The sequence below is a fragment of the Canis lupus genome, chromosome 25 (genome assembly GCF_011100685.1).
Source record: "Canis lupus familiaris isolate Mischka breed German Shepherd chromosome 25, alternate assembly UU_Cfam_GSD_1.0, whole genome shotgun sequence".
NCBI lineage: Eukaryota > Metazoa > Chordata > Mammalia > Carnivora > Canidae > Canis > Canis lupus.
This window is the reverse complement of record NC_049246.1, coordinates 36,481,534-36,509,103: the sequence shown is the minus strand read 5'-3', so window position 1 is coordinate 36,509,103 and position 27,570 is coordinate 36,481,534.

Genomic DNA, 27,570 nt, shown 5'->3' with positions numbered 1-27,570 from the left:
ATGGAAAGATAGCTCACAACCTTATTTGATGACATTGAACACTCCTTTAGAAGTTGTCAAAGTAGTGGACTTGGGTGGCTCAATCAGTTTAGTGTCCAACTCTTGATTTTGACTCAGGTCACTATCTCGGGATCATGAGATCAAACCCTACATAAGGCTCTGCACTCAATGGGGAGTCTGCTTGAGATTCTGCTTTCCCTCTCCCACTGCACCTCCTCCTGCTCATGCTTTCTCTCTTTTTCTTTCTCTAAAAATAAATAAATAAATCTTTTAAAAATTGTCACAGTAAAAAAAAAAAATGAGTAAGGATAGAGGAGATGTGAATAATACTATCCATCAATTTCACCTGATTTATAGAACATTACACTCAACAATAATAGGCTCCACACTCTTTTCAAAAGCACATGGAATATTTTCCAATATATACTATATGCTGGGGCACAAAACAAGTCTCAATACTCATATACAGTGAGTATATTTTCTGATCAAAACAATTACATTAAAAATCAGCAAAAAGAATATCTAGAAAATCCACAGATATTTGGTAGTTTAGCAATATAATTTAATAAAGCCACAAGGGAAATTAGAAAATATTTTAAACTCCTAGAGAAAGGAATAATATGGCATAATGAACTGAGTAATAACCTCTCAAAGATGTTCATGTTCTAATTCTTGAAACTTGTAAATATACTGTATTACATGGTAAAAAGAACATTGCAGGTGTGATTAAGTATCATGCAGTAGGGAGAATATCTTAAATTTTATATATATATATATATATATATATATATATATATATATATATACCCAATGTAATTACATGGGTTCTTATAAGAGGAAGGGGGATCAGAATAGAGAAGTAATGTAAGAAAAGAAGCTAAAATTGTTATGGAGAGAAGATGGTACACTGTTGGTTTTGAAAATGGAAGAAGAGGCCACAAGTCAAGGAATGTATATCAGGAAATCAGGTCAGGAAAAAGTCCGGAAATTGGTTCTTCTCTAGAACTTTCAGGATGAGTGCTGGGCTGCCAGCATCTTGATTTTATCCCAGCCAAACTAATTTTATGCTTCTAATGTCTAGAACTATAACACATCCGCATTGTCTTAAGCCACTAAATATGTGGCAATTTGTTACAGCAGCAATAGGAAACTAATATACAGAAGATTAGAAGATATTTGAATTAAACAATAATAAAAATACAATATATTAATGTAGGGTGGAGTTAAATGCTGCTAAGAGGCAAATTTGTACTTTAAAATGTTTATACTAGAAAATGACAAAAGTCTGAAATTATATAAATATGCTTTCATCATTTTTTGTTTTTAAAAATTTCTTAAGAAAGGGAGAGAGTGGGATCCCTGGGTGGCGCAGCGGTTTAGCGCCTGCCTTTGGCCCAGGGCACGATCCTGGAGACCCAGGATAGAATCCCACGTTGGGCTCCCGGTGCATGGAGCCTGCTTCTCCCTCTGCCTCTCTCTCTCTCTCTCTGTGTGACTATCATAAATAAATAAAAATTAAAAAAAAAAAAGAGAGAGAGTTGGAGAGGGAGAGAGAAAATCTTAAGCAGGCTCCATGGCCAGCACAGAGTCCAACATGGGGCTTGATCTCACAACCCTGAGATCACAACTCAAGCTGAAATCAAGAGCCAGACACTTAACTGAGTGAGCCATCCAGGTGCCTCATAAGCTTTCATCTTAATAAACCAGAAAAGAAGAGCAAATTAGAACAAAATATGTAAAAAGATAGAAAAAATAAAGATTAAGGTAAATTATAAAGACTTATATGAATGAAATATTAGATGGACAAAACAGAAAGAAAAAAAAACAGGAGTCCAAAAATCAGTTCTGTTCATAAGATTAAGAAATGTTTAAATCGCTAAGAACATATATCTAGTAAAAAAAAAAAAAAAAAAAAAGGAAAAGAAAAGAGAGAAAACAACAAAATAGGACTTTGAAAAGAGAATATCATAGCCTAAACATATGCAAACAGGAAACATTATGTATGAATGTACTCTAAAAAAACTTGACATTAAAGATGAAATAGAGAAGCTACTTTAAAAACACAGTTTACCAAAACTGACAGGAAAACAAAAAAATAGGTGACCTGGATAGCCCTATATTTATTTGAAAATTTGAATTCATAATTTAAAACTTCCCCACAATGAAAAGTTCAGTCCTACCTGTCTGTTTTGTAAAATTCTATTACATGTTTCACAAAGAAAATCTATATTATACAAACTCATTCACATTAGAGAGAGGAGGAAATATTTCTCAGTTCATTTTATGAGACCAGCATAACCCTAGTATCAAATCTGATGAAGGCCTTACAAAAAGTAAAATTAAATCAAAGACCAATATCACTCATAAACATAGGTCAAAGTGTACGTGAGGCAATGCTTTACCTCCATCCACCTTAGATTTTCATCTGGGACTCTGTAACAAAATGACAGATTAACAAGAGAAAAATAAACAGTTCATGAATATGTTCAGTGAACATCATGTAGGAGAAATCTAAATGAAAAGTTACTCAAAGCAGCAGCTGAGAACTCTGGGTTATATAGCATCTTCAACAAAAACCAATAAATTATAGAGAAATGACAGGACAAAGGAAAGTAGTTTTAGGCCTCCAAGGGCAGCAAACCATGGGAAGGTAAATAAATGTGAGGGAAATAATGGAATAATGTTCGTTTGCAGATTTCTTAGTGCTATCTCTGAGCTGATAAGAGTATCTCCAGTAAAGTGAGAATTTATATTCTGGCTTTAGGTAGAAAAGGCAGGGCTTTTCTACATTTGTTGCTTCTTAATTGTCTTCAACTCAAAATATTTTTTATGTCAAAGAGACATATTTTTGGGGTGATATGTTCTAGTTTTCTTCAAAAGCAAGATTCTTAACAATAGTTAACAAATTAAATGCAACAATACATAAAACGTATAATGTATCATGATTGACGTTTATCCCAAGAATATAAGGTGTTTTTAAGATTTGAAAATCAATCAGTGTAATCATACTTTTTATGAAATAAAGAAGGAAACTCATAAGATCATTTCCAGAAATCAAAAAAGCATATTAAAATAAAGCTCTAATTCATGAGAGATAAATAATTAAAGGGAACTTTTCAATCTGATAAAGGGGCTATATGGCAAACCTACAGCTATCATCATTTTTAATGGAAAAATATTAAAAATGTTCTGGATCAGAATCAGAAACAAGGCACAGATGTTCACTCTTACCAATTTTATTCAACATCATACTAGAGGTTCTATCCAATATAATTAGACAACGGGAAAAAAAAAAAGCATGAGGATTGTTAAAGAGGTAAAACTTTATTTGTAGGTGATAGTAATTATGTATATAGAAAATCCAAAATAATATCCAAACAAAACAATACGAAAGTAAAAACCACTAGATCTAATAAGTGAATTTAGCAGATCTGAGAATATAAGATCAGTATATAAATATTAATTTTTATATACTAGCAACCAGCAATGGATAAAATTAAAATTTAAAATCCAATATCATTTATAATAGTATTAAAAACATAAGACTCCTGAAAAAAATAACAAAAATAACAAAAGCCTCTATAAGGAAAACTGAGATAAATTAAATAAGAGAAATAAATAGACAGATATACCACACTCATGAGTTGGAAGATATAACATAAGAAATGTCAATTCTTTCCAAATTGATCTGTAAATTAAAGGCAGCACTAAGCAAAATTCCAGCAAGCATATTTTGTAGAAACAAATAGTCTGAAAATAAAATGTATAGAGAAATGCAAAGTGATAACCAAAACATTCATGAAAAAGACTACAGCTGAAGAATGAGCACTATCTGATTTTAAGGGTGACTGATAAGCTACAAATTATGACATGGTGGTGTGTCATGATGCTCACATATGAGTAGCTCACAAATTAATTGGTAAAACAGAAATTGACCCATGCATAAGAAATCAAATAAGTCTTAACAAAAGTGGTAATACAATTTAATTGAAAAAGAAAAAAATAATTAAATAATACTTAGTCAACTTGTTATTTGTAAATTTTTTTAAAAAATGAATTTGACTATGTCTCACATTATACCAAAAAAACACATGCAAAAAAAAAACTAACAAAAAAATCGATGTAAGATGGATTATAGATCTAGCTGCAAACGTAATATATATAATATATAGAAGGCCCCTAGACAAAAGCATAGGATGCTTTTGAACTCAGTGGTAAATAAAGATTTCTTAGATCTATATAATGATGAAAGCTCTAACCATAAGAAAAAAAAAATGAAAGAAGAAACTAAATTTTATCAAATTAAAAACTTCACCTCATCAAAGTAGACAATTTAAAAATGAAAAAGCCACAGATGAGGAGAAATAATTGTAACACACAGACATTTTATAATATATAAAAAGATCTCTGTAAATAAATAGTCAAAAAGACGACAAGAAAATCAACAAAAATTGATAAAAGATATGGAAAAACATTCAGAAAAGAATATACCATTAGTCAATAAATATATGTAAAGGTGATCAACAGTTTTAATAGTGAAATTAAATTAAAAACAAAATGAGATTTCACTGTGCACTTGTTCGCATGGCTAAAATTAAGTTTAAAATGATGAAAAAGATCCCAGGCAACACATTGAATGTGCAGGTATAAAATGATACACCCACTGTGGAAAACTATTTAGGAATTTATTGTGATTCAACAATTCTACTCCTAGATATTTACCAAAAATAAATTTTTAAAAAAAGTATATACAAACTAAATGGGGCTTCGGGCATGCTGCCCCCAAATATGACACTTTGGGATATTGACCATTTTGAATTAAAGTTCCTTAAGAAACATCCAATGCCAAAAGAAATGCTGACCCTCTCTCTTTTGCTCCCCTGAAAGTAAAAAATAAATTTCCCATGTGAAAAATATCCTCCCTATATTATCAGGAGGTAGAGACATACTTATCACAAAAGATAGAGATTTCAAGGCCAAGAATCCTGTGTAAATAAACCTTGTTACTTCTTCAATTTACTACCCCAAATCCAAACTTCACTATTCTTTTTATTTCTTTGTATAAAAAGTATAAAGGCTGTCTTTTGGTTACTTCTCTGACATTCATTTTTCTATGAGCGTCCAGAACATGAGTTAAATTTATTTTTCTCCTGTTAATCTATTTCATGTTCATTTAATTCTTAGACCAGCCAGAAGAATATGGAAGGGCAGAGAAAAATTTTTCCTTCCCAACAACATAAAAACACTTGCATAAGAACTTTTAAGTGTTATTCATAATAACAAAAGTTTGGAAATCACCCAAATGTCCATAACAGATGAACGCATAATTAAATTGTAATATACTCTTACAATAAGATATGACTCAGAAATTAAAAATGGACTAATAATACATACCATAACATAAATAAATATTTTTTAAAAGATTTATTTATTTACTTATTCATGAGAGATAGAGAGAGAGAGAGAAAGGCAGAGGCACAGGCAGAGGGAGAAGCAGGCTCCATGCAGGGAGCCTGATGTGGGACTCGATCCCGGGTCTCCAGGATCAGGTTCTGAGCTGAAGGCAGTGCTAAACCTGTGAGCCACCCGGGCTGCCCAACATAAATAAATCTTAAAGTCTTAATATTGAATGCAAAAAGTCAGCCACAAACAATACCTATGTATGATATCATTTATATGAGTTTCAAGAACAAACATGAGGTTTTTAGGTTGATGGTAATGCCTAAATCTAGATTAGGGTATTGGTTCAAAATCATCAAACTGTGTATTTAAGATCTGCGCACTTTACTGTGTGTAATTATACCTTAAAAAGAAAAGTGCTAACAAAACAAAACAAAAAGCACAAATCTCATCCCTCAACTTTTCTCTGGATGAAAAACCTTCTGAACTCAATTTATCCTTCTTTCAATCCTTCCCAGAATATAATTAATTAAGAACACTAAAACTCCCTTAATGCCAATCTCCATTCAACAACAGACTCATAAATCCAAGATTTTGGCTATCCTAGGATGGGAAGCCAAGCAGATCTATAGGAATATGAAGTTACATCAGGGATCCAGTGATGTCCAGTGATTTAATATCCTAGACTTGTAGACAGGGACTGGAGTCTAATGATAGAGTTGAAACCAGTAGTCAGTCCAATTTACCAATTCGGAAAGTATCTCAAAAGTAGATCCACAGAGAAAAATCCCATCTATGCTATTTCTCCAAGCAGAGATAGGGCATTTCTTAGCCAAGGTTTGATAGCCATAGTCACTGGGAAAGTCTAAAACCCAGGATAGAGGCCCCAGGCAGGGGGATGCTGGGTATAGGATCCAGGTAAAGTGGCTTGACCACGATAAAACAAGGATACAAACCTGGAAGCAAGAAACCAAGAAAACTTTTGATATGGTGCAAGAAGGAGCTCGAGTCATAGGGAAATTGAAATATTTAAGGCAGATTAGAAACATCACTACCAGTGACTTAGTTTATTTACTACCAAGACCAGGATAAGCCTCAAATCAAAAATAACTGGGCACTACCACCCTATTAGGGTGAGCAGGGATGCAGGGTCAGCATTGGCATGGCCCATAGCCCACTAGGCTGTGAACTCAAAAGAGCACTTCTTTCCATACATCCATGGCCATGTAAAAGTACAAATCCTCTCACTAGTCTGTAGGTGATGCCCAGACTCTCACTGTTAACACAGTGTTAAATAGATGTTTCTAAATGAAATATGAATGTCTGGGCAGCCCTGGTGGCCCGGCGGGTTGGCGCCAACTTCGGCCTGGGGTGTGATCCTGGAGACCCAGGATCGAGTCCCACATCGGACTCCCTGCATGGAATCTGCTTCTCTACCTCTCCCTCTGCCTGTGTCTCTGCCTCTCTCTCTCTCTCTCTCTCTCTCTCTCTCTGTCATGAATAAATAAATAAAATCTTAAAAAAAGAAATATGAATATCCTAGTGCTGGCACCATAACAAACCAGTTAGATATCCACTGTATTGTCCTAATGTGTATTAGCTTATCAGTGTGCCCCTATTTTGTATACAATGAATTATAAGGGAGGTTATGTCCAGAAGGCAGGCCTAATTATGGAGCATCTGAAAGCTCTAGACACTTTCCAAGGGGGCACACCAACGAAGATTTGAGGAAGGAGATCCAAGCAGAGAATTTATTGTTTTTGCCACAGAACTATGGTTCGAACGCTGCAAAGTAGGCACTAATTCCCAACTGAAACTGAGTTTGTGAAGGTAGTGGTGGGAGGGCCATTTTTGGTGCCTCATGCCCCTCCCTCTAGTACCACTCAAAGCAAGCACACCCAGGCGCCCTCCTGCTCTCTGCTTCCATCCTCCCAGCTCTGTAGCTGTCCTTCCTATTCCTGTACCTCAGGGTCCTGGTCTGTGATTAGCAATTCACAGCAAGGTGATAATGGGTGATAAAAAATTAATGGCAATCCAAAGTGTTAATGGTTATTCAAATCAACTAACCACCAGCAATATACTAGCTAATTTACTTGCAATCCATCAGACTTTAGCCCAAAGGAATAGAGTGGAGGGCATTTTAGGCTGGCTGGGTAGATATTAGGCACCAATAGCTCAGTTCCATTGACCAAGCACCAGGCACACGCCTGCCTTGTACATGACCATTGCCCCATGGTGTATACAAGGAGAATGCCTTATACTCCTCAAAACACTCTCAGTGAAATCCTGACTTGCGGTTTTTATTTTCTGGAATTTCAATAACAGCAAACACATATTTAATGAGCTCCTACAGGGTGCCAGACATAGGTAAGTGCTAGGGATGCTGAGTTGGTGAAAAGGCACTTGCCCTGCCTTCTTTCAGCTCACAGCTGTATCATTTCTACTTTTCCTTGCTGTGTGCATGCTCATTCAAATAGAAGTGTGACACGTACTTAATCCATGGTACTTAAGTGCATGCACACATATTTGAGATATAGGATCAAAAGAGATGATCTTCTTGTTACACAAAGATGAGCAAACAGAAATGGCCACATCCCTGCCCTCATACAGGTTGCATATTTGCTAGTGGAGAAGGAGGACACTGCTATCATATCCAAATACAAAAATAGGAACTCCAGTAAGAGACTCGGAGGAAAAGTACATATGCCTAAGAGGGAGCCTACTTGAACCTGGTGTTTGGGGAAGGTTTCCCTGGGGGAGTGAGATTTGGGTTTAGATGAGAAGGGAGAGAAAAGAGTCAGTCAGGATTAGGTCGGTCTATATGAAAGGAATGGGAAGAACCAAGGTCCTGAGGTAGGGGGAGGAGCATGGCACATATGAGGAATCAAGGGAAGGCCTGTGTGCCAAATAGAGAGCGAGAGGAAGTGCAGTCAGGGTGACTCTGGAGGGGCAAGCAGGACCCGAAGCTGCTGGGCCACCATGGGGCATGTGAAAGAACTGTCCTCTATCCTAACATGGATGAAGAACTACTGTAGAGTTTTAAGCAAGGGAACAACAAGATTGAACACTATAAGTTTGGGTTAATTATTTCCTTTCTGAGCCTTGATCTTTTGTAAATTAAGTGATATATTTTAAGGCTATTTTTTGGTTCTTCTATCTCTAATATTTTATGATTTTGTAGCCCACAGATATACCCTCCTTTGGTAGTTATTAGCACCAGTCACAGATACCTTCAGTTCTCCCTCTGGGTACATTGTAAGATTTCATTTCCCTAGATCCTTGCAGTTACGTGTGGCCAACTGCATGTGAGTAAAAGGGGCCTGTGAAAATTCTAGGTGAAAAATGTTGGTCCATGCATGATTTCTAAGCTCCAAGCTGGCCACAGTGGGCAGCAATATTTTAAATATTGAAATATATGGGTCCTATGGGTCCTACTGTTTCAGACAAACTGCAACGGACAAGAAAAGTGATTAACTAACTAATTAACTAACTGCATCTTTGTTGTTTGAAGCCACTGAGATTTCAGGGTTGTCTGTCAGCGTACCACTGCCTGATACAACTCTTCCGTACATTCTCCAACACACGTCACCAAGGACATTTGAATCAGTTATTTGGTGCAGAGTATGCAGTTGATATGCAAGAGTATTTGAAAACATTACAACCGCTGATCTGATGTTTCCCAAGTTGTTCTCTCTGTGCCTTTGTTTACCCCATCTCTGAAATGGAACTGACCTCACTTTTGGAATTGCAAGAGCTGGAGGCTAATCAGAGGATGACAAAGCGCTTGACGTTTGTGCAGAGCTGTCCAGATGCTAAATGACAGAGTGGGCTGGCACAGGCTCTCGGCCCTGGCAAGAGCACACATGGAGAGCTGTTGCCAATCCCTCCCTCCAGCCTTTCTCCACCATCCAGTGAAAAATCCAGGCTTCGGAGGAAACTGTTAGGGCTTTCATGCTGCAGTGATGAGAGCAACTGTAATTAAGTCCTTACAGATTCCACCTTGTTTCTTCAGCCTCTCAGGAATGAACTGACATTTCTGCCATCTGAGTCAGGGTAGGAGGAGAAGCAGCAATAATTTGCCTCTTTATCTTTGCCCTGCTCAACTCTGAGCCATCTTTGATGTGGGCATGGAGCCAGCCCTCATTGTCATCCCAAATGCCACACAGCACACTCACACACACACACACACACACTCACACACTATACACATGGCACACACTCGCATTCACCGCACTTACACACCAACCATACCACATGCTCACCCCACCTGTACCCGCTCACTTTCACACACCCAGCATTCTCATATCATACTTTCACACAGTTACACACACCATGCACACTACACTCATATCATACTTATACTCATATACCTCACTCACACACACTGCACACTCATACCACATCTACCCACACATCACGCACACACACCACACTCATACATACCACGTTTACATTTGCACAAAGCATACTCTCTCGCAGTATACTCTAACACACACACACTCCACACATACTCTCTCTCTTCCACACACACTCCCACACATCATACTCTCTCTCACACACACTTACATAAAACCCCCACATACACATTCACACAAAGGAAATCTGCCACCAAAGGGCAGAAAGAGCCCAGAAATCACTCACTTGTCTCTTGGACAAAAGCAGAGCCGTGGTGGGGGTGAGGTGATGAGCCTCCTGGTTTGGCTGAGAGTATTCTGCTACTGCAAGCTGATGCTTTGACAAACAGACTCACATGCACACAGAACTGTGCAGCACATGAGTCTCCCTCTGTACCATGTCATACAGAAGACCTGGGATTTGCATGTATGAATCCTGAACTGAGATTTGCCTCACTAAAACTGTGATCTTAGACAAATCATTTAATATTTCTAAGCCTCGGTTTCCTCTTCCATTAAATGGAACTGAGGACTAAATGGGGGGAAAAAAGTCTTAAGAAACATATTTGGAAGCTCATGAAGTTCCATGCAATTGCTTTTCTTCCTTATGGATATCATCATCACCATAAAGGCAAATAAGTGGCCTGCCCTTGGCCTCATCTAGCCCTCTGACCCCTTTTATTCCTTTTTTTTTTTTTTTTTTTTTTACCTTATGGTCATCCTCCTACTCATTTTAGCCTGATTTTCCTTAAGGAATCCTGAGCTGCAATCCTGGGCCTTCCCTTCCCCAAACTGGTTGAGGGAGTCCCCATATTGTCCTTGACTGAGGAAGAGGAAACCAGGGAGATCCTGACAGGGAGAAAGCAGACAAGTGCTTCTTCCTAGCTCCTCAATCCTGGATCCAAACAGCATCAGGTGACTCTGGGGATGGAATGTCTAGTGCCTGGAGACAGAGGGTGGAAGATGGACGGAGGAGGTTTAGGGAGGAGAGCATTGAGACTATCTCCTGGGAAACAGAATTGTCACCTCCTCCTCCTAGTTATTCTCTATTGTTCACCACTGAATGCCTCATTTTCCCAGTTGAAAGGCCTTCTGCATCCTGGCCCCTCCTCTACCTACCCTGAGCCCTGCCCACCCCCTCCCTCCTCCCCTCCCCACATTTACTCCTAGGCAAAAGCAATTAGATCACACCCTCAAGACAACTTTAAGAAGGAAATGTTAACAGATCTCCAAAAAGAGAAGGAAAGGGATTCAGCAGTCACCATGAAAGTTTGAATAATAGAAGCATTTGTCACATATGTACACAACCACTTTTTCCACTGGCACCCTTTTAGAGTCCTCCATGGGACACTTTCTGACACTCAGGGTCTACGGAAAGATGTAGAAGCTCAATATTTTAGATTCCCTTGCCTACCAGAGTCTGCCCTTTAATTCCAAGATAATCTTCCATTACCCCTGCTGCTGACACTGGTGGTCTGCCTTTGGGTGAGTTAACAAACTGGTCTGGACTCTACCTCCTCATTCACAAGATAAGGAGGATGGGATAGGTGATGGTCTCCCAAGCAGGACATCATTACCTGGTAGTTCTCAGGGGAGCAAAGAGCCCCCTGAAATTTTGTGCAATATTTTCCATGTTTGTTTTGGCATTTAAAGTGGGGGAAGGTGAGGGTCAATGGCTTCATCAAGTCACTTCCCTGGGAAGTCTCAGCATTTCAGGAAAATCTATATCAGAGGAATGAGATGAGGTATAGGAGGCTAGTCAGTGATTAAGGCAGTTTGGAGCACCAATTTAACTCTGACTTGCACCCTTGTAGCTCAGCAAGGAAGACTTTAAGTAGAGTCTGCTTCAAGGGAGAATCAATAGTTGCTAAGCAAGAAGTATAGCTGGAACACAGGGCAGCAGATACCCAGGAAGACAAGGGAGTTCCTCTATCTCAGACATCTGTAAGATCAGAACCTAGTATCTCCTTGACAGTTTGGTAGATATAATGCCATTTCTTTTTCCTGGGCACATAAGTAGACATTTCCCAGGCTCCCTTGAAATAGACTCATCTATTTTCTGGTCTGGTCAATGAGATGTAGGCAAAATAATATGAGGCATTCCTGGGCCTGACCCTTAACACATATCTTCTTACTATTTTTTAGTGACTATAAGACACAGTCAATTAAAAAAAAAAAAAGACACAGTCAAATGTGATATCGAGTAAAAATAAACCATTGTTGGATTAAGCCATTGAGATTTGAATATTTTGTTGTCACCATTGACAGACCTAGACTTTTCTGTCTAATGCAAGTCTTCAGCCCTCAGGTATAAGACAGTGAAACTCTATTTCTAAATCCTACTGGCTGGTAAATATAAAGTACCTAATATCCAGCCAGGCTGAGATCTTTTTGGTCTCATGACTGGTCAAGGCGGCCATGGCTGGGACTGATGAGTTGTCCACAACTCCTATCTATGTCTGCCTCAGAATGTGGTTGCATATTTAGTTAAAGAATATTTTAAATGAGGAAATTCTCTCATGTAGTTCTACAGCAAAAGAGGAAGATGGCACCACCCAAAGATTACTCTAGAACACCAATTGAGAGAGCAGATTCTGCTGCTAAGTAGCCTAAGTTTGTACCCTAATTTCAATACTTATTACCTGTGTGACCTTGGGAAAGTTGCTTGACTTTACTATTTCTCATTTTTCTCAAATTTACTTCATGAAGTTATTTTATCAGTTAGTGATTTTTGTGTAGCAAATCGTCTCAAAACTCAGCAGCTTAGAATGCATGATTTATTTTTGTTCATAAGTCTAGAGGTAGATCTGGTCTTATTCATGCATCTGGGATCAGGAAAGTGGCTGTGCTGATCTTGGATGTGTTTCTCAAGTATGTTTTGGGTTAGCTGATGGTGAGCTTGTCTAGTGGCTTCAGCTGGAACAACAGGGCTGGAAGCTTATTCCAGATGGTCTAGGCTTATTCACACAGTAATGGCAGCATTCCAAGAGACAGATGTATGGAAGGCTCAGAATTAGCATAGCATCACTTCTACCACATTATTTGGTCAAAGAAATTAATAAAATCCAAAAAGTAGGCAAATAGACTCGATTTATTTATTTATTTATTTTTTGGAGAAAAGTCATATTGCAAAGTGTGAGGATATAGGAGTCCATTAATAGCTGTCATCAATTCAATCAATCTCCACAGTCATTGCGAGGATTAAATGTGTTATTGCATATAAAACGCTTAGAATAATATTTGGTATATAATATATACTAAACATTCAATACACATACACATGCACAATTGTTATCTCAACTACCTTTTTCTCTGTAAACTCTTCATTGTGAGAAATAGTGGAACACTTATTACATATGTATAATTATCTTATTTAAGATTCACAACCATCCTGAGACATCGATTTTAGAATTCTTTATTTTATAAGCGATTAAATTAAGGATTAGAGAAGTTGCCCAAGTTACCAGCAAGTCAGTGGCAGAACCAGGATCAAGCTGAACTTAGGGTCTTAATCACAAAATAGCCTCCACAGGCTTAACAACTTCACTTCTTACTTGTGTACAAAATCTCAGAGCAACCTAAGATCAACTGCTATTGCTTTCTTTCCCACAGCAAAGCATTTCAACAATTTAGGGCTAAGCCTTCAAACATTTTTTTATCAGAGACTTGGGTCCATGACTAGACTGGGCATGGGCTTAAAGCTCTGTATCTGTGGTACCAATATCAGCTCATGCCTCAACTCTACTTCTTTGTCTGCCCTGGCTGCTCACAGAAGGAATGGCTGGTGCCTCCAGCTCCAGGATGGACCTTTTCTAGGATAGAGCAGGAATACATAAGGGATATTGTCCCAGTCCTCTGGGAGGTGTTGAAGGCAAGTCATGTTGTCTAAACACATCAATATGGTTTAAGTAAGACTGTACCCTGTTTGCCTAAGTTGTTTCATTCACAACATTTCTCCTTACTATTATGTTGGCCCCAAATATACCTCTTATTTCTAGTCCCTTATGAGAACTAGAGGTCTACCCTAGAGTCCCAGCCTTGCTTAAACTCATGCATCTGCTGATGCCCTTGCTATTGGATTCTGCTTCTCTTACCCCTAAGATGCATTTCTTCTCATGGGCTAACTGCAAGTAGCTGAGAAAAGCACTGAAACCATACAGAGACTCAGCAGAAACTGGTGGTGTCATCAGCTAACAAAATCTGCCACAAGAACAGGAGTTAGGAAAACAATATGACTTACTGTTACTGCTGTCCTAGACCTAGAACAAGGATGCCATCATCTGCTTAGGTTCTGAAATTACATTGCCCAATTTCTTGCTTGAGTTTGCTGGCCTTTGAACACATCAAAATATTCATCTGCCCTGCATCCCATAGAGTTCAGCCCCAAATGTTGGGTTAATTTCTCTAGCTGCCATATCACTCATTCTCCACTTGTTTTTGCTTCTCAGTGCTACAAATTACTCCCAGACAAAAGATAGCTCAGAACTGATGTCTATTGAGTTATGACCAAACCCAACGTCTTTGATAACTTAATTATAGTGTTTGATGGCCTCAGGGATTGTCCTTGTTCTAATTCTATGAATCTTCTCATGGTGATGATAAGGATTGAAACCAAAGATAATAGTGTTTTGGGTTTTTTTTTTCCCCCTTGAAGAAGAAAAAGGGAAGAATCAAGAAGTAACATGAAGAATTATTTAGGATCTTCCCTCCTAGGTTTGCCTCTTCCTAGGACACTTGTGACTATCTGGATATAGGAAGTAAAGGAGAACATACCAGAGTGCAGAGGCTTCCTCAGGCAGCTTAGGTATGAATTTTGGCATTTTCAAGTACCAGCTATGTGACCGTAGAAAACCCACTTAACTCTCCCATGCCTCATGTTTCTTGTCTACAGAAACAGGGTTAATAACAGCTCCTACCACAAAGAGAAGCTAGGAGTATTAAATGAAAACGTTTATGTAAAACATTCAGAATACTGGTTGGAATATAATTAAAACTCAATAATTCATTTAGTACATGTCAGATATTGTACTGGGGATAATACATTATCTCATGCAATCTGAGTCTTTGAGACAGGCTATGAAAAGCCCAGTTTAACCATGAAAAATGTGAGGCACAGAGAGGTTACGTATATTGTTCAAGGTGACACAGACAAAAAATGGCAGAGCCAGGATTTAACTTATATAAATGCTTCATTCAAGAAGGAGCATGTGGGATAGTTCTCTCAATTCAGAAGAAGTAGACTTGTAAAGGCTAAATAAAGTTGGGAAGTAGACCAAAGATACAACACCATTAGCTGTTCAGTCTTGGGAACATCATCTCCCTCCCTGGCCTTGGAGCCATTGGCTGTGAAATGAGAAGGTTCTAGGACTGAAAGTATGTAGCTGGCCCCTGCCAGCACTCTGCGGGGCCTCTCCATCAGAGCATCCCCTCCTAGCAAGAGCCACCAAATGGCTAATGGGCTTCTTGGTTCTCTCCCTCTGCTAGAACCCATGGGCTACAGGGAGAGCTTGTGCCCCACAGAAAAGATGAAGCAGCTGGGAAAGGTTGCTCGTTGACTCCCTAATTTTCATCTCTAGTTCTTCAGGCAAGTCAGAAACATTTCTCATATCAACCCTAGAGTCTGGAATGTTTTAACAAATGAGGAGGCATTCCACTAATATTTAGGGGATTTAGTCAAAATAAATATCATGTGGAAATGTGATGATAAGGTACAATATGACTGCCTAATTAGCATAAACTGAGTAAAGTGAAGGAGGACTTATTCTGGAAAAGATTCTTTCATGACCCAGATCAGAGTTCCAGGGTCAGCCTGAGCCCACCCCTCCTTCTTCCTCGGGCAGAAGTCTGTGTGCTGCCTTCCCTCGGAAGCCATCGTTCAGAAACCTGGGATCTCTATCTTCCCCACAGAAAAGGAATTTATCAAAATGTTCACTGCATCCTGAATTGAGAAATCAGCTGCCCAGAATCCATGATCAATATGTTGTCTCTAGGTGATAAAGTGTTTCCTTGGGATGTGTTTCTTCTGTTCTCTTCATGGTTCGGAGCTCTCAAAGATCGGGGTAGACTGAGCCGTCAGTTGCTCTGATCCAGAGACTTCACCCTCGGAGCATCACAGCCTACTAGGATCTGCGGCACTCAGCACAGGCTATGATACAGCCCCTACCCACCAGTTATTCAGACCACTTGCAGGGGAGGCTGAGTAAATATGAGATATCACTTCTGGCAGGGCTTAGTAGTGGGGTGGGGGTGCCGTCTTGTTTATCTCAGGTCATTCCACCTGGTTTCCAGCAGAGATGCTAGAGTAGGTTAGCTCCCTGTGAAATTAAAATTCACCAGCCAGCTTCTCCTCTCAGCTCATGGTTTGGGGGACATGCACTGCTGAGATGCCACACTGCTTTCTTCATTTGTTTCCTCATAATCTTCCCTGGCATGGGGGCTGTCTTCTGGCTGGGGGCACAGTTTGCCACTCACCCATCTTCCTCTCCCATACTTGCAGCTCTCCCCACCCCACCACTCATTCAGTGTCAATCTCTGTGACTGTAATGTTCACATTGATGTTTTCCCTGAGCACCTCCACGCTGGGACCCTTTTATCTGGCAACTTTTGGGTGCTGCTGAAAAGCTCAAGAGTGGGGCTGCTTCTGGCATTTTACTAGCAGCCACCCAGCCTCAGTGCCCAATGTCTGGCTGTCAACTTGTAGATGACAGAAGGCTTTTGATCACGTTATGGTTCTGGACACCTCCCCTACCACTCACCTTCCCATGGTTGAGTGCTTATAGCCCCTGGACCTGTCAACCAAGTGAGCAAGAGAGGTATTAGGAGGGTTGGGGGTAGAACACAGGGTTGCAATGCCAACTATGGAGTGATATCTGGCATGTCATTAACTGCATCAACTCTAGACAGAACAGGGATTGCAAGGTTCACCTAGCTATGCTTTGTATGCATGTATGTGTATATATGTATGTGCACAAATGTGTGTGTGTGTGTGTGTGTGTGCATGCACACACATCGGAAGGGGTTAATTTTCAGGCTGCTAGAACTGGAACTAGAGGTCAGGTGCTAAAAAAGAAACTAAGGTTTATTATGTTGCTCAGTTATCTCCTAAAATTCAGTGGCTTACAACAGTAATGACTTATTTTTTTTTTTTTTTCTATCTCTGTATTTTTCCTGGGGGTTGGCTGGTTGAGGTTGGGTTCTGCTCCATATATCTGCCATTCTCCTTGAATCAGTTTGCTAGTCAGGGCATGTTCTCATGGTGACAGCAGGGGCACAAGAGAGCAAGTAGAAAGTATGCAAGGTCCACAATGAGGCCACGATAAGGGTACAGATGCAGGAAAGGGTAAAAAATTGAAGACTACAATTCAATTCATCACTTTCATTCATGTTCTATTTGCCCATTTCCCCTGTATCCAAATCAAAAGAGATGAAACTACTTACCCCTCTTAGATTTTAGCCTCCTCTCCAGGATGCTCCCTTTTGGTTAGCCCATATGGAGGGGGCTTCAGGAGCCTTGGATTAAAGCAACGCATGTCAGGGGAGATGTCTTTGCCTTTTGGTCAATGATGTTCAGTGCCTGGAGCTCACAGGACTTTCCTCTGCAATTGGTAGGACACCTAGAAAATTGACAGGCAAGGTGATGGGTGATAGATTCTAGCCTCTTCTTGCCCCATCTAGCAATGCCACATGGTAGGCAAGTGATTTTAGTTCATTTAAATCTTCTTTGATTCTCTGAGTAGAGGATAAGAAAATCTCAATTTTCTCAATTGTCTCAGCCTCAGAGCCAATAATTTAATATTCCACCCCTCTTCCCCGGCTCTTCCTGTCTTGATTATCAATACCACTTTGCATTTTTGTGCTAGAAATCTCTGTGGTCTTCATCCATTATGATATTGGGTTTTGTTTGTTTGTTTTTGGCAGTTGATAGTTGCCTGTATTTGGCTATCCAACATCCGAATATATTTCCTTTGTATCTCCTGCCATATGTATTTCACATGAAAAGAAGCAGAATTCATCTTCTACTACCAGAGCTAAAAGCTACTACCAGGTACTTTTTTTCAGCCTTTCTTAAAATGGATTGAAATAAGGGATGGGTATTAGACCCATTCTTGACCAGTAACGTGCATCTATCCCAGACTTCCTGTTGTGAGCTGCTGCACAAAGAACAAGGACAATAAAAGGACTGCTCTGGAAGTGGTCCCAGGAGCTGGCATGGCAATGGAGCTGATGGTGAATCCAGTGTCCATTGTGGCAGAGTAACTTGCAGCATCCACTGGGTAGTGATGGCTGTAGAAGTCTGGATTTGTGGCCCAGTTTGGGCTATGGCATGGCTGCCCAATTCTTTTTGTTCCAGGTAATTTTCTGAACATGGTTCTCATTGCATTCCTGAAAATCAGTTACATTCCCAATATCTTGTGAATAAATTCTTTCCCTGGCTGATGTCAGTTTTAGTTGTTTGAAACTAAGAACCCTAAGGACTTTGTCTCCTGTTCTGTGGTCTAATCACCCCCTTAAGAATGTAAGACTGCAGAGGAGAGGGTTTGAGGCCCATACCTCTTCTCTTAGGAACTGTCTCAGGAACAGGGATGGTATGGCCCGTTGCCTCCATCCACTTGATCACTTGAGCATGCATCCTTAACATTTTGGTTGGGAGTAGCTCTCTCTGAGTTTCCTGTGCAAAAGTAAAAACTCTCCAGATGGGTTCTTTTCCAAACGACTGAGGGCTCCCTAAGGAAGAGTCAACTCACAGCTGCTGCATGCCCCCTTTAGTCAAAGAAGCCATTAAAACATCTATGACTGATCTGAAGGGGACCCCTGGGCTACATCCAACAATTGTGATCACCTACCCACTGTTACCCTGACATGAGACGACCCTCCCTGCAGGAACACTGCTTAAGCCACAAATAGTGTTGTGTGAGAAGGATCTTTCCAAAGACTATATGACATGAGAGTGTGAGCTCACTGAGTCCCTTGTCCCTGTTTTACTCTTACTTGGAAAGACTATACCAAGGAAGAGAGGTCTCTTGACGTTACTCAGGTAAGGGAGGAAGGAAGGGCTTAGAGGAGGTCAGGACTATGAGGTTACCCCCAAGGCAGGTTATACACAGGACAAGCAGCCACTTTCCAAAAGTCTTCCTCTCCCTAAAAGGACAGCCTACCATCTCCATTTCAGAACTCTGTGGTAGGAGGTATTTGCCAGCCCATCTTCCAGTGCAGTGTTTTTAAACAGAGGTGTGATTGGCATTTGGGGTGTGACAATTCATTGTGCAGGACTATCTTTTGCAATGTAAAACATTGAACAACATTGATCTCAGCCCACTAACTGACAGTAACTTGCCCAGTCATTTCATCAACCAAGAACTTCCAAACCATTTCTATATGTCCCCCAGGGTGGTACAACCCCAGTTGAGAGCTAGTGAGTTTAGGAATTAAAGGAACCTTTGACCAAATGCAAATAGTGCATTGAGTATTCTGAGATTCGTTAACGATTAATACTCAATCTTAATTGAGACTATTGGACTGTCTGTACTGGAAAACAGTATCCTTTGCTCTAATGAGGCATTGAAAAGGTTATTTTGATAGGAGTGCTTGAAAATAAAATTCCCAGATTAGAACCTACTCAGTAGACAGACTTTAGTGGGGATGAAAGGTGAGAGGACACAGTCAAAGGCCTCATTACCCAGGATGCTGGAAAGCCTCTGGGGGCCATGGAACGAGGTATAAGGCCCAGATAGGGAGACAGAGGAGAAAGAGAATCTCACTCAAGATAGCTCCCTTTCCCCTTTTCAACAAACTCCCTGCAAAGACTCCCTTTATGACTGATATCCAAAGACTACAGACCAACAAACATGTTTTAGCCATCAAAGCCTTATCTAGAGGCATGTCTGGGAGCTGCCTTGGTGGTTAGAACAGTATAGTCAAAACCTCAATGAGAAAAATCCAGACCAGTCAAGTCTTCTGTGTGATTGAATGTCCAATTTCCCAAATACCTGCAGAAAGACAGGAGTTCAATTTGCAAAAGTACTATCATAGACTCAATAATTTTGCCCCCTACCAATTCATATGTTGGAACATAATCCCCAGTGTGATGGTATTTGGAGGTGGGGCCTCTGGAAAGTGTTTTGTGTCCAGGTCTTAATTTATAAGGTCAACAAAACTGAAAAGTCAAAGCTACTGAAAGAAAGGATTAATATTACTCACAGTTCCCCTAGAAACAAAAGTCAGGCTCACCACATGGGGCCACTGGAGTCCAGAAGCAGAATCAGGAGCAAGGGAAAGATTTAGACCAGTATCCTTATTGGGTTTTCCATGGATGTAACCATCTTAGGATTGGTTAGTTTGAACAATTTTGATGGGCTTTGGGCTACAGGGGTGGTTCCTAGTTACCCATCTTCTGGGCCTAGAATAACTAAAGCAGAGGGATACTGCCTCTTAGGAAGCCCAGGACAAATAAAGAAAGTATGGTTCTGGATTAATTGTTTGCATATCAAAAGCATGCTCCCAGTTGAATCCTTTGCTATCCTGAAAAATTGGTTAGCCCCAGGAGGGAGGGAAAGTCTCCAAAAGCCAGAAAGTTTTTCTAAGATGTCAAAACATCTTAATATATAGAAAATAAGATTGTAAAAAAAAAAAAATACTAATATAGGAGGTGATTAAGTCACAAGGACAAAACCCTAATGAATGGGATTAGTGTCCTTACAACAAAGTCCCCAGAGAAGTCCCTTGTCCCTTCTGCTATGGGAGGACACAGCGAAAAGATGCCCCCTGCAAACCAGGGAATGGGCTCTCACCAGACTGAATCTGCTAGTGTGTTGGACTTCCTAGCTTCCCAGACCATGAACACTAAATTTCTTTTGTTTATAAGCCATCCAGTCAGTTACAGCAGCATGAAAGGACTAAGACCAGTACCTCCTATGTGCTGGGGAAATGCTAGACCCTTCCCATGCACGGATGGAGAAAACAAAGCTGACGCCTTCATATTCCTAACTGTCCAGTGGGGGTAGCAGGTATGTAAACAAAACATTAAACTGCATGGGGATAATTGTAAGATTATGCATAAATTAGAGAGCAAAAGGGGAAGAAATATTGGGACAGCCTTTACAGAAGAGTTTTAAATGAGATATACATTTTGACAGTCAAGCAGGGCTGGATAATCCAGGCAAAGAAAATGGCATACAAAAATGCCTAAGGCATAAAAATATGTGTGTGGGAGGTGAGGGAAGGGATCATGGAGGGGAATGAGATGTTTGGAAATCGTAATTGGGTTTTGCTTTTTTTATCATTGTGTTAGTCAGCTCGGACTGCCATAAACAAAATACCACACTACATGGCTTAAACAACAGAAATGTGTTTTCTCATGGTTCTGGAAGCTAGGAGTCAGTTTCTGGTTAAGCTTCTCTTTCTGCCATATAGACTGTCACTGTCTTTTTTTGTTTGTTTGTTTGTTTTTTGTTTGTTTGTTTTTTCAGATAGTTACTTTCTAGTTAAGTCCTCATCTGGTCTTTCCTCTGAGTGTGTATGATGAGAGAGAGAGAGCTCTCCAGTGTCTTCTTCTGACAACGCTAATCCTATCAGGTCAGGGCTCTACCCTTATGACCTCATTTAACTTTAATTATTTCCTTACTCCAAATACAGCCAAACTGGGGAGTTAGGGCTTCAGCATTTGGATTTAGGGTAGAGGACACAAACATTCAGTCTCTAACAATCATTAATATGCTTGTCTTTATATTTTCACCCAAACTGGTCTGGCCTATACCACATGATATCAGATGATATTCTTCTTCCTCCAGGAAAGCTCCCTGTAAGGCAGTGAGACAGGCTTTTCCTCTCCTTTCTCTGCCTTTAGCCTGACAACTCCTTTCCTCACATAATTCACAGCGCCAGGGTTGGTGGCCTAGTAGATCACACAGCCACTTTACTTAAACAGTAGGAAAGCCATTGTCATTTTTACTAGGAATGTTGCTATTTGAGTCCAAGTAAGTAGGTAGATGAGAGATCCAGACAAGGCCTCCTCACATCTTAGCCCACTCACCTGTGGTCCAGTATAACAATGCTGACTGGAAGTCTCAGGAATGATTAATATTTCACTTTTGGTAGTTGTTCCACCAGGCAGCCACCTGGATGTGTTGAACTCCATTTTGGCCTATACTCAAAACTCAAACCACACTCACTCTTGAATTAAGATCCAGGAAGAAGTATTTTGAGTTGCGAAGCCCTGTGGTGTGAAGGAAGGGACAAGAGTGGGATTTGGATTCCAGTTAGCATCACCACCACTTGCCTGCTCTGTGACGTTGGACAAAGCACTGGACCACCCTCCTCCCCTGCAAATGTTCTTCCAACCTTGAGAATAAAATAGGGAAACTGAAACTTATCTCATTGCTTTGTAAGCAAACAAGATGACGCATGTGAAAGCACTTTGTCAAATGCAAAGCTCAGTCCCAGAGTGTATCAAGGAGACCAAAAAGAAGGGGAAATTGCCCTGGAAATGCCTGGCATCCAAAATGAAGGCAGCCTGTTAGCACAGCCTTGTTTGTGCCACAGGGGAGGCCTTTGGAAGCCCTTCATTCCTAATTACCCTTAGATAATGAATGAATACAATGGTAAATGTTATTAGAATAATTTGCTGTTCATCAAGAACAAGGGACAATTAGAATAATTCCCTATTAGTATTCACCTGTCCCCTAGCCATCGATGGATGCTCCCATCACCTTTGGCTCCCAGAGCTCCCATTACAGGAACAGGATCCTCCTCTGCAGCACCAGGCTGCATCCAGCAGGGTGATTAGGCAAAGGAAGTTATTGGCTGTGTAATTAACTATGTAATTAACTCAGAGTGTTGAATGCAATCAGTGCCTAATCTAATAGAAATGTGTAATTAAATTGCGCCTTTAATCCCTGGGAAAATCTCTGGATTTGGGTGTGGGAATCAACCTGGCAGGGCGCCCCCAGGTCTCCATTATCTTCAATTAGACAATTAATTGACATTCAAGTTACCTTTCTCATTCAAACCTAATTGAATTTCTCCCTACTCCCCATGAGGTAGAATGTGTTTGTAAAGATGCTTTCTCCATTCACTGCCTAGAGAACCCACAGCAAGGCGGTCATCCCCTATCTTCCACTGCCACTTACCTAGATATTAGATGCCAGCAAGTGGCCCCTTTAAGAGATTGATTGGCACTTTGCTTTCTGCTTGGTGTCTTTGTATCTAAACAGTGGTAACTGGATGGAGAATAGCTTAATCCGTGACTAATGAATTTTCCCTCTTTATTGCCTCCAGTCAAGCAGTTGTCACCAACACCTCCATTTTGTCTTCCAGCTCTCTTTTCACTGTCCCTGATTCAGATGCATCCTTCCTAAATTCTTTCCTTGTCCCCTGGAGCCCTATCCCCAGCACCTCCTGAGTATTTCTCTGTTCTGCCCTTGTCTCCCTCCTCAGATTGAGCCCCAGGAGAGCTAAGAGCAATCTGATTTGTTAAGCCTCCATGCTCTACAATACTGGAACCCTAACATGCTCCCCAGGCCTGGCCTTCCCCTGGGGCGCAGAGAGGGAGGGACTAGAGGTGAGATGGAGGTGTGGGAGAGAGACATGGAGACCCAGAATAAAGAGGACAGAAAGAGGATGGTAACTGAATGGTAACCAGGGAAGAGGAGGGAGAGGAGGGGAAGGAGGGACGGATGAAACCAACTTCAGGAAAGGGGAGGATGAAAGAGAAGAGAGAGAGAGCTGTAACAAAATCAGAGGCCCAGAGAGCAAGAGACAAGGGAAGGGGACAGAGTGGGGAAGCCAGGAGAGAGGACTGCATTTAATAGAGCTGTCCTCAAGGACACAGAGCCAGTGAGTGAGCAGCAACAGCCATTCCGGAAGGATCTTGTGAAAGGCTTGAATATCAAACAGAGGCTCCAACTGAAGCGGAAGCCTCCAATTGCACTGTACACCTGATAGCCTAATCTGAAATGAGAATCTCTGGGGAGGTGTAGCCATTCTCAAAAGGCCTTCTTTTTTTTTTAAGCAAAAAAAATAGAAACTTCCCCCATCCCCTCTGCCTTCAGAAGTTTAACAAAAGTGCATCCATTCAGAGACATCACTTATCTTCAGTGGCAATCAGCTTAAATATGTCCCATTAACAAGCTGCCTGCTACTGTACATCAGCGGGTGTTGTACCAACGGAGTAGAGTGTGGATAACACGCTAGTAATTGCTTGTCTGTTTAAAGAAACTTCAGTTCCTGGAGAGAAGAGAGGGAAAGAGAGAGCCAGGGAGAGAGAACATGTGCAGGAGCAAAGGGAATAGGCACCTTGAGCTGCAGGTGAGCTCTAAAGGGGCTGGGATCCTGGGGAGACGTGGGCACTAAAGACTAGACCAGGGCTCAGGGTAGTGCTCCGAGGCGTGGCTGGAAGGATATATTCTCAGCATTGCCAAGAACTGAGAACAGAAGGGCAACTGGGAAGGAGTGTGGAGAGGAATCTGTTCTCACTCAATATAGGGTCAGAGTAGGTGATTTGAGTATAGAAGTCAAGTTCTCAGGGACTACTGACCCCCCAGATCTCCCCTATTTACTTGTACTGCTGGGAATTCCGACATTACTTACTGATAATCTGATCATGCATTGACTTTTTCTTACAATCACTTAAAAAATAATGGAACTTTTGCCAGGGATATTTAAGTATTGAATTGTCAATGTGTGTATCTGATCTGCACAGAGACTGTTCCTGCTTCCGTTGTATACTGCCTAATGCAGGGCTGAGGGTGTGGTGAATCCTCAATACATATTTGATAAATGGAATGACAGACCCACAAACTAAGTGAGGCTTAGTTTTCAGGCTCCTCCTGATTGTGAGACACAGAACTAAGCTATCTGAGTCCTTTATCTCATTTGATTGCCATCAAAATGCCATGAGAAAGAGATTCAAAGTATAAAGTGACTTGCCCAAGGCCACAGACCCAGTGAGAGGTAGAGTTGTCCTTCAGCTCCCTCCTGGTAGAGCACATTCACAGAGCCTAATACCCCATGTGCATGTGTCAGGCAGTAGGGTCAGAAAATAGAGCTCATCCCTGCCTTCTGCTTCTGAATCAGTTCCATGTTACTGGGTGACCTGGACGTGTCTCTACTATTGCCTTCCTGTTCTGTAAAATCTGCAGCCATTTCCTGTTTTGTACTTGAGTCTTGGACTACTGATACTATCAATGGGAGAGATAGAATGAAGTACATGGGGGTGTCCTTGCTGCCTGCCCCCTTCTCCCCAGTAATAAAGCACTTTATTCAGTAGGTGGCATTCTGGTGCACGCACTGAGCTTAAGGGATGAGGAGAAATGCCCCTCCCCATCATTCTAGTGCTTTCTTTCACTAATAAGTTGGAGACCTGGGGCAGGTCTTTGAACCCCTGGGTGCTTTCAGCTTCCTTATGTGTAAAACAGAGATAATAAAATCTGCCTTTCCAACACTGCAGGATGGTTCTTCTAAGGATCAAATAGTGCAATGCACATCATACTGCTTTCGAGTACACAAGCTTTTCCTTTTGTATTTCTAGGTATATTCATATTCATTAGATTTAAGACTAAAACTAAGGATAGGATTCCACTATAGGTATAGGGGAAGGACTCTGTGTCTTGGCAGACTATTTACAATTTATCCTTAAGGATAACTATTCATTTGTTTTAAGGAAAAGACCTGGCTCTTAATAAAGATATTCATGACTTTCAGGACATAAAATGTGCTATGGATGTCACAAGTTTGTTTGAATTTCACTCCAGGGAGCCCAGCTCAGTAAACACTTTCATGTGTAGGCAGCACCCTTAATCAAGCCAGTGAATCTTAACCTAACCTTCACAATAAAAGTATAAATAGAACCCTGATTAAATAATTGTTATTTTCCTGCTGAGAATCTCAGTTGGGATTCTGCTTTACTGTAATATGTTATGCAAATACTATATACAGCATGTATATGTCTCCTTTACAGCAAACTGAGTCTTTGATTGCATGAACAGGGCTGGGAATCAGAGACTTGGGTTCTAGTCATTGTTTGGCCAGTTACTCACTGTGCAACCCTGAGAAAATCACTTAATCCTCCAGAGCCTCAAAGTCTTTGTTTTGTACAAAGGCAATATAGGGCTCCGGCTCATTTATCGGCCCCCTCCCCCAACCAAGGAGCCCATGTTTTCAAAAACATCTACTAATCTGCATTTATTACATGATAATTAATTCATTTCCCCAAGTCTAAAAATCAAAGGCATTTGTAACTGGTAGCCAGAGATTCTGATCAGACTTATATAATCAGAATTAACACACTGAGCTGAGATAATTCCAACTAAAAGCAAAGAAATGTGACACTTTAGTTTGTCATGTAGCCTCTTGATGGATAGATGGGGGAAATGTATTAGGCTTTTTGAAATATTAACAATAACTCACCAGTCCCAATCACTGCTTGTACCTAACCCTTGAAGTCTATGTAAACAGGTAGTTGGGGGAATCCCTGAAGTTCCTACTCACTCTGAGTTCATGGCCAACTCTCAGAGTCTAAGATGCATTCATTGTGGGGATTTAAGAAGCTGTACAGCCAACAAGTTGTCCCCAACCTCATGGAGCTTACATTCCAGCGAAGGGGGAGATAGACAAACAATAATAATAATAACAAAACAAAATAATAGATAAATTATAAGGTATATTAAAAGGCGTTAAATGCTTCAGAAAGAAACAAAATGGGAATGGCGAGGATTGGTAGGGCAATGGTACAGTTGATAGTGTAACATTTGAGCAGAGTTTTGAAGAAAGTGATAAAAGCAAACTATGCATGTTTAGAAGGAAAAAAGCATTTCAGGCTGAAGCAGCAGTAAGTGCAAAGGCCCTGAGGTGGAAACATGCTTATCATGGTTTGAGACCAGCAAGAAGGCTAGGGATGCTAAAGCAGAGTAAACCTGCTGGGCAGTCAGGGATAAGCTCTGAAAGGTAAGGGAACAGCTTGTGTGAGACCTATTGGTCATTGGGAGGACTTTGGCTTTTACTCTGAATGAGATAAGAGCCATGGAATGTTGGGTGCTTGGCTGCAATGGAGTGACATAATCTGATGGAAGTTTTGAAGAGATCATCTATTTACAATGAGTTGAAAATGGACTGTAGGGAGACAGGGGTGAAAGCAGGGAGAACAGTTAGGAGCCTCTTGCTGTGGGCAGTCCAGAGTTGACCGACTTGAACACAGGTGGTGATGTGGGAGGTGGTAAGAGGGGTCTGTTTAGGAAGGGCCTCTGGATTTGCTGATGGATTGGATGTGAGGTATGGGACAAAAAGTGGAAGTCAGGGTTTTGGAATTCATGACATATTGGTATATACTTTGTACTCTGATAGGGTTACTGTATTTATAAGTACAACGATGTGTTATAAGCATATAATGTAGAACTTTGTAGAAGATCCCATGACTAATGATTTTACATATATTCCCCTTGATCTCCAGGAAAATCACTTAAATAAAATAATGTGTGAGAATGTGTGAGGCAGTGTGAATTATGTTATAACTTACCTTGCAAAAAGTGGTGGGAAAAGCCCATGCAAGTGGCAGTGCTGAGGAGTGAGTCCTCCACCTCTATACAGATTGTACTTGTTTAAAATGGGGGGGAGGGGGCTTTCCTGGATTTAATTCCACTTAAGATCACTTTGATTCCATAAATCCTTTATGTGCATGGAAAGTGAAATGACCCTGAGAGCCATCCAATGAAACAAGGTTTAGGAAAATTAGCCCCCTTGTTTGTAAGGGAAAGACATAAATGGTTCTCAGTTCCCTTCTCTGAAC